A 10674-nucleotide genomic window follows, 5' to 3' on the forward strand; every position below is an offset into this window, starting at 1 on the left:
CGTTACAGATCTGATTAGTTATAAAGTTTATCTGAGACAAAATGCATCCGTCAGGTAAACAGCGTTGGTGTGAAGGTGTTTTGTTTGGTTTTCAGACATTCACTGTAGCTTAATAGAACAGATACTAAATTATCCGGTTTTTTGTCGAAATTTCACATCTGTCTTCTGTGGATTTTTCTTCTTAAAATAAGCAATATGTAATCATTTATACGTAGGTTTATCCTTGAAATCAGGATATGCATTATCTTCCATTTGCTTTCGTTGCTTCCTCCCCCGCCCCTCGCCAAACATGAATGCTACACGTATCACCTCTAATTTCTTAAATTCTATGTAGTTATGAGCGAGGTCAAAATTGCGTGTTTGAAGAAATAAAGAGGAATTCAAGGACTGCTGCAAAAAATGTATATCTATGGCTTCAAAGTTGCTGAACATGACCAGTTTGGTGTTGGGTCATTCATGGTTTTGGGAAGGTGTAAGCTACGACGGTTCTACAGACCCACATTGAATAAGGATTAGATTTCTAACCGTCCGTTAGAGGGATGAGATACTTGTAGCTAATGTAAAACATTATACCGGCCCCATTGGTAACAATTCGTGTTGATGAATGGCAGTACCAGACCCTACCGTGCAGAATGTGGATGACCAGTAATTGGAAGTGGAAGCAAACAAGACGTTGTATTGGCAGTAAAATCACTTGCCCTTAATCCAATAGAACATACATGAATCCAGTGGGTTGACCCTAGTACTAAGGAAGATATGTATATGAACAAATTATGAAGATCGGACAAGACTCGTCGAATTTTAACCATTGAAGGGAAAACTTTGCGATCAAAAATGATATCCGTGCAAAATAAAACTTAAAGATAACACATTTCCATCATAGAATAGTAGAGACAGTGTTATAATTTTCCGCATTTAAGAACAGTTTGTTTTGTTATGTCTACACATTTCCTTTTAATTTTATATTCTGGTGATGTATACAGTAAAACTCAGTTATAGAAATGTCCTAGGGACCAATGGATTTACTTCGTTATATCCGTAAATGTGTTATATCCGTATAACGAATTCGTATTAATTACCATAGCGAATTCACTATATACATGTTTTCTTTCACCAGACTATAATTTTTGCTAATTGAAGCTTAAAGTGGAGATACATTACTTTGATACCTTTAATAATCGGATTTTGAATTGAAAAATTTATATGAAAATAAAGACTTTAAACTATTATGGTAAATGGTAATGCGAACTTTTAATTTGTAAAGAAGTTCCTTATAAAAGTGTTAAATTTTGTTATTATTCACCTCTACGGAACTCAAAATCAGTTCGCTATATCCGTAAATTAGTTATATCCGAGTTTGTAATAACCGTTAAGTTTTGCAAAGATTTGATAGGAATTTTAAAAATCGCTATATCCAAAAATTCGCTATATCCGTGTTTGTACTAAACGAGTTTCACTGTAGTCATAATTGTCTGTCTTTGTTTCAACAAAAACAAAACAATTTAAAACACCAATAGTTACTTGCTTTTTCTGTGATTATTTAAATCAAACTTAATTTTTTTTTATTGAAAAGATATCAGTTTTTCCTTTACAAAAGAATCTGTGAAATCTATTAATTTAGTTTTTTTATTCAAGATCTTCTATATTTTTTGTAATCTTTCAGGTTGACAATTGTCTCTAGTTTAATTCTGAATACTTTGTTGTGTATTGTTTCTTTTCATTTCTTATTCTAGGAATAAAGTTTTTAAAGGCTAAATCAAGGAACTAAAAGGCAATGTCAATGCTATGACAGTTTATTATTTTTTTAGTACATAAAAACTCCTTTATAGGGCGGCTTTTGTCTGTCAAAATTCAAAAACAGTCTCCCCTTCGTTCTTTTCACAACCTTAAAAAAAAAATTCAGACAATATCAACAAAAATGGAAAAATTGCACAGATAGGGTTGTCAACAAATTTTCTTCTTTACAAAATAAGCCACAGTAAATAAAAGAGTCAAGACACAACCTTAGCTAGATGTATTCTAAGAGGAGTCATTACCCGGTATTAAATCATTTATTAATATATAAGTAAACATGATCGAAAGATTAATGTATTTATTAATGCATATAGTGTATCAAAGACAGTTACGTTAAGAACAAAACAGTATTTCAACCCCATGCCCATGATTTGAATTGAAGTTCGTTATTGAATGGTTGTCATTTAAATTCATAACGAATGAAAGTCAACGCTAAAAAGTAATCTTTAATATCGACGATGTATTGTCTCCTTCTTTGTGTATGTCTACATATAAAAATCTTTTGTCTGTCTTGGAACAATGAAAAACTCGGAACAAACAGAAAAAAGCGCAGACTATACACACGACCGGCTGACTGCGTCGAGGTGTGAAAACTGACCACCTGTGTATATGTGTTGTAGCCTAGGTATAAATAGATGTAAACGTCGGGGAAATACACTGTTAAAACACAAATCTGAATATTCACTTTTGATTAAAAAACCAATTACGGTTGCCGGGTGCCTTAGGATCATAATCATTTAGAATCTGTCTTAAAAGATTTTTTTTATTTACTAACAATTAGGTCTACTTGCATGTAGTGCTTACAAAAGAGGGATTTATTATATCTATTTAATAGTTATTCAACACCGAGGTCAAAAATAAACAAAAATGCATTGATTTTATTAACATAATATTCATGCTTAGCATGAATCGTTTCGACATAGCACAGTACTGCAAGGGGTATCAATTTGCAAGTGGATGAGGAAAAAAAAGGGGGGGGGGTGTATTATCCGTACTACATTTTATTTTTCGACTTAAAGTTTGCAGAATTTTTTTTTCAACCCGGGAGTTAGTTGGCAGAGATAAACTCGAGACTTAAGAAAAATAATCGGTATGTAAAAAAGCAGATTAATAGACAATCAATTTCTTACCCCAATCGATTTCTGATTATTCTCTCTCTCTCTCTCTCTCTCTCTCTCTCTCTCTCTCTCTCTCTCATGAATTTACTAGTGTTAAAAATTGAGGCCCGGAGTCAGAAAGGAATAAGCACGTTAAAATTCCCCTACGGCTAGATAGGTAAAGTTAGCTACTAGTAACTGGCTACTAGTAACTGGCTACGAGAACTAAGAAAAGCTAGTTACTAGTAACTGGCTACGAGATTAAATAAAAGTTGGCTACTAGTAACTGGCTACTAGTAACTGGCTAAGAGAAGTAAGAAAAGCTAGCTACTAGTAACTGGCTACGAGATGAAAGAAACTTGGCTTCTAGTTACTTCTTACTGTCAATGTAAGAACACATACCAAGGATTTCTATTTGTGTTCTTAAGATGTACATTGCACTATATCACTGCCAATTGTCAATAATATAGATTGTACAATGTATATATAGATTGAAGATATATGTCAGACGTGCTAATATCAACATTCTGTCAAGTCATCCACATTACACTACGATACAATTACTCAGATATCTCTCTTTATGTAGTCAGCTACTTGTGCATTTCGTTACAAATATCTTTATTTTTTGTTTGTTTTGTAAATATATCTCAAGTACCTGTATATATAGACTGAAGATATATGCCAGACATGCTAATATCAACATTCTGTCAAGTCATCCACATAATATTACGACACAATTACTCAGATATCTCTCTTTATGTAGTCAGCTACTTGTGCATTTCGTTATAAATATCTTTATTTTTTGTCTGTTTTTTCTATATATCTCAAGTAGCTGTACATATAGATTAAAGATATATGCCAGACATGCTGATATCAACATTCTGTCAAGTCATCCACATAATATTACGGCACAATTACTCAGATATCTCTCTTTATGTAGTCAGCTACTTGTGCATTTTGTTACAAATATCTTTATCTTTTTGCTTTTTGTCTATATATCTCAAGTAGCTGTACATATATATTGAAGACATATGCCAGACATGCTAATACCAACATTCTGTCAAGTCATCCACATAATATTACAACAAAATTACTCAGATATCTCTCTTTATGTAGTCAGCTACTTGTGCATTTTGTTACAAATATCTTTATCTTTTGTTTGTTTTGTAAATATATCTCAAGTAGCTGTATATATAGACTGAAGATATATGCCAGACATGCTAATATCAACATTCTGTCAAGTCATCCACATAATATTACGACACAATTACTCAGATATCTCTCTTTATGTAGTCAGCTACTTGTGCATTTCGTTATAAATATCTTTATTTTTTGTCTGTTTTTTCTATATATCTCAAGTAGCTGTACATATAGATTAAAGATATATGCCAGACATGCTGATATCAACATTCTGTCAAGTCATCCACATAATATTACGGCACAATTACTCAGTAATTGTGTCGTAATATTATGTGGATGGCTTGAAGGAATGTTGATAATAGCATATCTGGAATATTTCTTCAATTTAAATATACAGCTACTTAAGATATATTGACAAAACCGCCAAAATATACGGATATTTGTAACAAAATGCACAATTAGCTGACTACATAAATAGAGATGTCTGAGTAATTGTGTCGTAATATTATGTGAATGACTTGATAGAATGTTGATATTAGCATGTCTGGCATATATCTTCAATTTAAATATACAGCTACTTGAGATATATTGACAAAACCGCTAAAAAACAGACAAAAAATAAAGATATTTGTAACGAAATTCAGAAGTAGCTGACTACATACAGAGGGATATCTGAGTAATTGTGTCGTAATATTATGTGGATGACTTGACATAATGTTGATATTAGCAAGTCTGGCATATATCTTCAATTTATATATACAACTACTTGAGATATATTGACAATTGACAGTGATATAGTGCAATGTACATCTTAAGAACACAAATAAAAATCCTAGGTATGTGTTCTCACATGGACAGTAAGAAGTAACTAGAAGCCAAGTTTCTTTCATCTCGTAGCCAGTTACTAGTAGCTAGCTTCTCTTACTTCTCGAAGCCAGTTACTAGTAGCCAGTTACGAGTAGCCAACTTTGATTTTATCTCGTAGCCAGTTACTAGTAGCTAGGTTTTCTTACTTCTCGTAGCCAGTTACTAGTAGCCAGTTACTAGTAGCTAACTTTACCTATCTCCTACGGCATCAGAACCACCAGTTCCAGCATAGATTTTATAATGAAGTTTTCTACGACTACATATGATACCAATACAATACAATCAGAAAGTGATATACATGCAAGGGGTATCAATTTGCAAGTGGATGAGGAAGAAAAGGGTGGGGGATGTATTATCCGTACTACATTTTATTTTTCGACTTAAAGTTTGCAGATTTTTTTTTTAACCCGGGAGTTAGTTGGCAGAGATAAACTTGAGACTTAAGAAAAATAATCGGTATGTAAAAGAAGCAGATTAATAGACAATCAATTTCTTACCCCAATCGATTTTTGATTAATCTCTCTTTCTCTCTCTCTCTCTCTCTCTCTCTCTCTCTCTCTCTCTCTCTCTCTCTGTGTTTAAAATTTAAAATGCATTCTGCATTATATGTTATTTTGCAAAATTAAAACCCAACATTTGCAATGAATTTTTAAATATAATTTTAATCAAAAGAAATCAACATATGAGCTAGAAACTCGCACGCTTTCTTCAAAATGTACCTGTGTAGTCAAGCGCGCAGTCATGAAACACGGACATGTGTACACGTATTTTGTGGATTCAGTGTTTAATTGATTGTTTTTCAGTGGGTTAAGGCGACTCATGAGACACAGAGAATTAAGAACCCGATCATTTAAACAAGGGCTTGTCGTATATCATCAATAAGGAATGATAACGCACCTTGCTGGTTGGGGGGGGGGGGGGGGGGGGTATTTTCCAATGACTGGCAGAATAAACATATTGACATGCACTTTTTTGATAATCAGATTCAACATGTAAAATTCAGAACTTTCACCTGATAGCTATGGGCATTATCATAATTTTGTGATCGTAACATTCAATAACAATAGACGTTAATAGATAAAACATACTAAATGAATTTAACGACCTGTTGCATTCTTCTGTCAGGTTGTATCTATGCATAATGCTATATACAGCATAATAAAAATAAATATTGAAGAAAAAAAAATATCCTGAAGCTTTAAAAATCCGATTTTTTCTCAAATTAATAGTACAGTGGCGTACAGTGGGGTACAGTGATGGTCAGTGTCCGGTACAGTGGCATACAGTGGGGTACAGTGCTGGTCAGTGCCCTGTACAGTGGCGTACAGTGGGGTACAGTGGAAGTCAGTAGGACTGTCAGGTGGTGTACAGTGGGATACAGTGCTGTTCAGTAGAAATATACAGGGGGGTACAGAGGGGTACAGTGGAAGTCAGTGAAATGTACAGTGAGGTACAGTCAATGTACAGTGGATGTCAGACAATATCAGTCAATTTTTAGGAATATCAGTGGATTTTGAATTCAGTAGTGATGTATCGTATCTTATATAGACATTATGTGTAAGAGGTAAACTGAATTCTCAGATGTTTCATTATAGCAGTGCTCAACATATTTTTCATCAAATTTTATTTTTGAAGATATGAAAAATGACAAGGAATATACAAAACAGTTTGTAAGATTAAAATTTAAGATTGGAACTTGTAACATACCATAATTTGTTGATTTCACTCTTAGTTCATTTTGGTCCCGATTGAGGTTTATCACGGTGGTGTTTATGGCCTGTTGTTGACCTGAAGGAGTTTTGGATCGTGTGACAACAAGATAAATATTCGTCTGATTTGATTTCTGGTGCATGATTAAAAAGCCTGTTCCTGTGTCGTCGTTAATATACAGAATTTTTTGTTTCCATAGTACGTCGTCTGAAAATTATAAATTTTCAATAAACACAGTTTAAGAAGCATTTCAAATGATTTTATCTACAATAATAAAATCACTCTAAATCAACAATTAAAGCACTTTAAATCATTTTTAAAAGGATTTGAAAAACCACGTTCACCCTTATTGGACATTCGGAAAACCCCGAACTCAACTGCATGCTCTGGTGAAGGGTCGGAACTCAGAGGTTGGAACAAAAAATGTGTCGAATGACATTCCTTGGTGTTTCTAAAACAAATGCCAAACACAAAACTACTTTTATGAAATACTAATAAAGTCAATTACTAATACACTAATTTACACGTCTTTGTAATCTTGAAACCTTATACTTATGTGGGTTTTTTTTAATTCCACAATGTAATAGGATGCGACAATTGATATCTCAATGCGCTGTAAGATGTACAATTAAGACATATGGAAAGTAGCGATACAGGTGATTCAAAAGCTTCCCATCGCTTGCCAGCTCAAAGTCACCAAAAGTGTTGTCTCTAACTGTCGAATTGCGATTGTCCATGAACAGATACCATCGACCCAACAGCTACAACAGAGGAGTTGATAGTATACTAGAATTGTGACAAAAAGATACATGAAACCGTTTGAAGAACAAATTAAAACGAAAAAGATAAAATAGAAGACGACAGCTTTCGCCTTTCTGACGATCTCAAACTTTAATTTTGTAAGTAGTCCTTTAGCATTCAAAATTGATTGTTTATCATTGATTCCGATTTTTCCGATGCGTTTATACTATTTTCAATATTTTGATTTTGTAACCTATCAAAAGAAATTAAAAATGAAATGCTTAGCTTAAGAACACCTTATGATACCTTGTTATGATCCAAACTCGTAAGGTTTTGATCGCTCCTTTTGTGCACTCTAAAACGTCCAAACGATGCATTGTTGACACCAAGTAGGAGAAAAAAGAAAAAAGAAAACTTGGCTTGGGTTACGCATGTTTGCTTTCTATAATGTTGTAGAAACTTACTTGGACTATTTTTATATATATATATATATATATATATATATATATATATATATATATATATATATATATATATATATATATATATATATATATATATATATATATATATCTTGCAACCTCTCATCATCTGTCTATCCAGTATAATTTAAACCATCCTTCTTCTCACACTCATCACAGTCTGACAGGTATTGTTATGAGGTTATCTTCATACGACCTTTACTTCTGATCAATCAGGGAGTTCAATACTTTCAAAGATCAGAACACTTGAAAAAATATAAAATCAAATTTTTAACGTTTTTTAATTAAAAGGTTGACATTGTTGATATAATATGAACGTACGTACATATATATTTATTTAAAAACAGAACAGGTAACGTTTGTAGAGACACTGCATTTTAATCTCTTTCAAATTCTTGACACCTTGTCAATTAAAGTTATTTAAGGTACTATATTTAAAAAACAAAAAATGGTTTGATATATATCATTGAAATGAAGCAAAATTCAGAACATAATTTTAGCAAAAAGTTAATTTTTAAAATTGATGGCTGTCAAGTGAATCAAATATGTTTTCTCGTACGTGTCTATGTCCAGAAAAATGAGAAGTTTGATAATGTCATTAATATATGAAATTTATTTTACAGTAAAAAGAATGGTTTGATATATATCATTGAAATGACGCAAAATTCAGAACATAATTTTAGCAAAAAGTTAATTTTTAAAATTGATGGCTGTCAAGTGAATCAACTTTGTTTTCTCGTACGTTTCTATGTCCAGAAAAATGAGAAGTTTGATAACGTCATTAATAGATGAAATTTATTTTACAATAAAAAGAATTAACACACAAAAAATTTAATTTCAAAATTTTTAACAAATCAATACGTGAAAATGAAAAACTTTCAACAGAATTACCAGATGAGTACAATCATGTATTGCCTTGAGAGAAAAAATTGTGTAGACAAAGTTCCTTATTAGTTTCATCATCTTATTGCGTTTCAATGTACATTTTGATCTTATAAATAACAATTTAAAATTTGAATAAACATGTATCATATGCTTTTTGTAGATTTGTTATTTACGGAAGTGGCCAATCCAGAATGTGACACAATACAATATACATATACAGATACGGGGAATTTACATTAAGTATAACTGTCTTTGTAACAGATGTCAAAAATGGCTTCTAATTCGATAACACGTGCGAAAGATTATAAAAATATTTTCCAAGAAACACATAAAATACAAAAGGCCAGAGTTCATTCAATCATTGAGTTACATTTTCTTAAACAAGGCAAGCTACTAACAAACACGTTTTTGGAACAAGAGTATCCATAATCTCGATAACAATCATCTTTATGCAAGTTCTTAGTCGACGCAATGACCTTGTAGGGAAATACAACGTTTCATTAAGACACATCCTGACTGACGTTTTTCGTACTTGTTATTTATACACCGTACTTACAACTGTTTCTTCCGTTTTCATGATCATGACAATGAGCAAACGGCGGATGCGACCGGTATGCAGGGGATGGTTCACCTGACCCCACCTCAATCTTTTTAAATGTCAGTGTTTCACCCCTACGAATGTTATTGTCATTTAAATTTTAAATCACGTGGTTTTATTTTACCCTTTCAGTTTCGCAGTAAAAATCGTGCCTCGTGTTTATAGTCTATTTTAGAGAATCTAGGTACTTGTAGTCAAATATAAATTTTAGAGGTTTATTGATTTTAAACTTTATCTTTATTAATTGGTGGGTAAAATGTGTCCTAGAAATAAATGTGACAATACAAAAATAGTTTTTTGCTGCTGTTGCGACAATTAACATGCGTAGTAGACATCCCCCTAAGAATTAATTTTAGATCCGCACCTGACCTAGTAATAACACTAATAGTGAAACAGACTGTACTATTTTATGCAGAATGTTCCTTGAAAATGGCTCGATATACTAAGTTTTTATGCAAAACATTCATCCATTATTTTTTTTTAAAACATGGTTTTGCACACCACAAGCATCAAACATGGCCATGATTTTATTAAGCAACCCAATGTTTATATTATCAACCACTCTTCACGTTGTTGAACACGAACGATAACTCTGTTTCGAGTATCATTGTTTAATTTAAAAAACCGCTAGATGGTGAAATAAGACATACATCTTAAAAGATGTTGATGTTTTAACATAAATCAGAGTAGGATATGATATGAAAATCGACCAGTACTTACGTATTTTGAGAATATTATCCGAACACTTATACTTCCGCTCGAAATTTCACAGGAACTAAACACATCTCGGTGAAGTCTCGTAAACTTTCATTCGAGCACCACTGGATTTATTACATACTAAGCAACGATAAAGAAAACATTCCGAACACATTCGCAGGGGTGTGTTTGCTCTGCTTTGGATTTTTGTTTCGCTGTATGGATTTTTTAAGACGGGTGACAATTTGCTATTGTAATTTTTTTTAAATTCAAAATCCGAGATGCTTGATTCAAATTTCGAATTGTGTTATAAGAAACAATCAATATTCCATACGCCAGGACTAAAATGTCATGTTATCATGCTTTCAATTACATTTATTTAGTAGATTACTTTACACAACGACTACAATCAACAAACGCAGAGGTTGTTGTCAAGCCTCAATGCTAGCAATACATACAAGTAGATATAAGAAATAAGAAGAAAGTAAAAAGTTTTTCTGATCGATATCTAAAGTTTTAATTGATCGATAATAGACAGTAAATATACATACAGAAATAACGATAAATAAAGAAGATCTGATAACAGGTTTCTCTACATCTGCCACGGTCATTTTATGAGATTGTTTTTTGACAACATTCTACTATCATATCAAGCATTCATTCA

General features: G+C 32.4%; 1 long non-coding RNA gene across 1 annotated transcript; it reads right to left on the reverse strand.

Moving 5' to 3' along the window:
- Positions 1-1777: 1777 nt before the first annotated feature.
- On the reverse strand, positions 1778-7756 carry LOC136270086 (uncharacterized). Its single transcript, XR_010707760.1, has 4 exons — positions 7656-7756; positions 6953-7369; positions 6606-6815; positions 1778-1885 (listed from the first exon to the last, which is right to left on the reverse strand). It is a non-coding gene; the product is annotated as an uncharacterized lncRNA (long non-coding RNA).
- Positions 7757-10674: the final 2918 nt, after the last annotated feature.

This window comes from Magallana gigas, chromosome 7 (assembly GCF_963853765.1).
Source record: "Magallana gigas chromosome 7, xbMagGiga1.1, whole genome shotgun sequence".
NCBI classification, from domain to species: domain Eukaryota; kingdom Metazoa; phylum Mollusca; class Bivalvia; order Ostreida; family Ostreidae; genus Magallana; species Magallana gigas.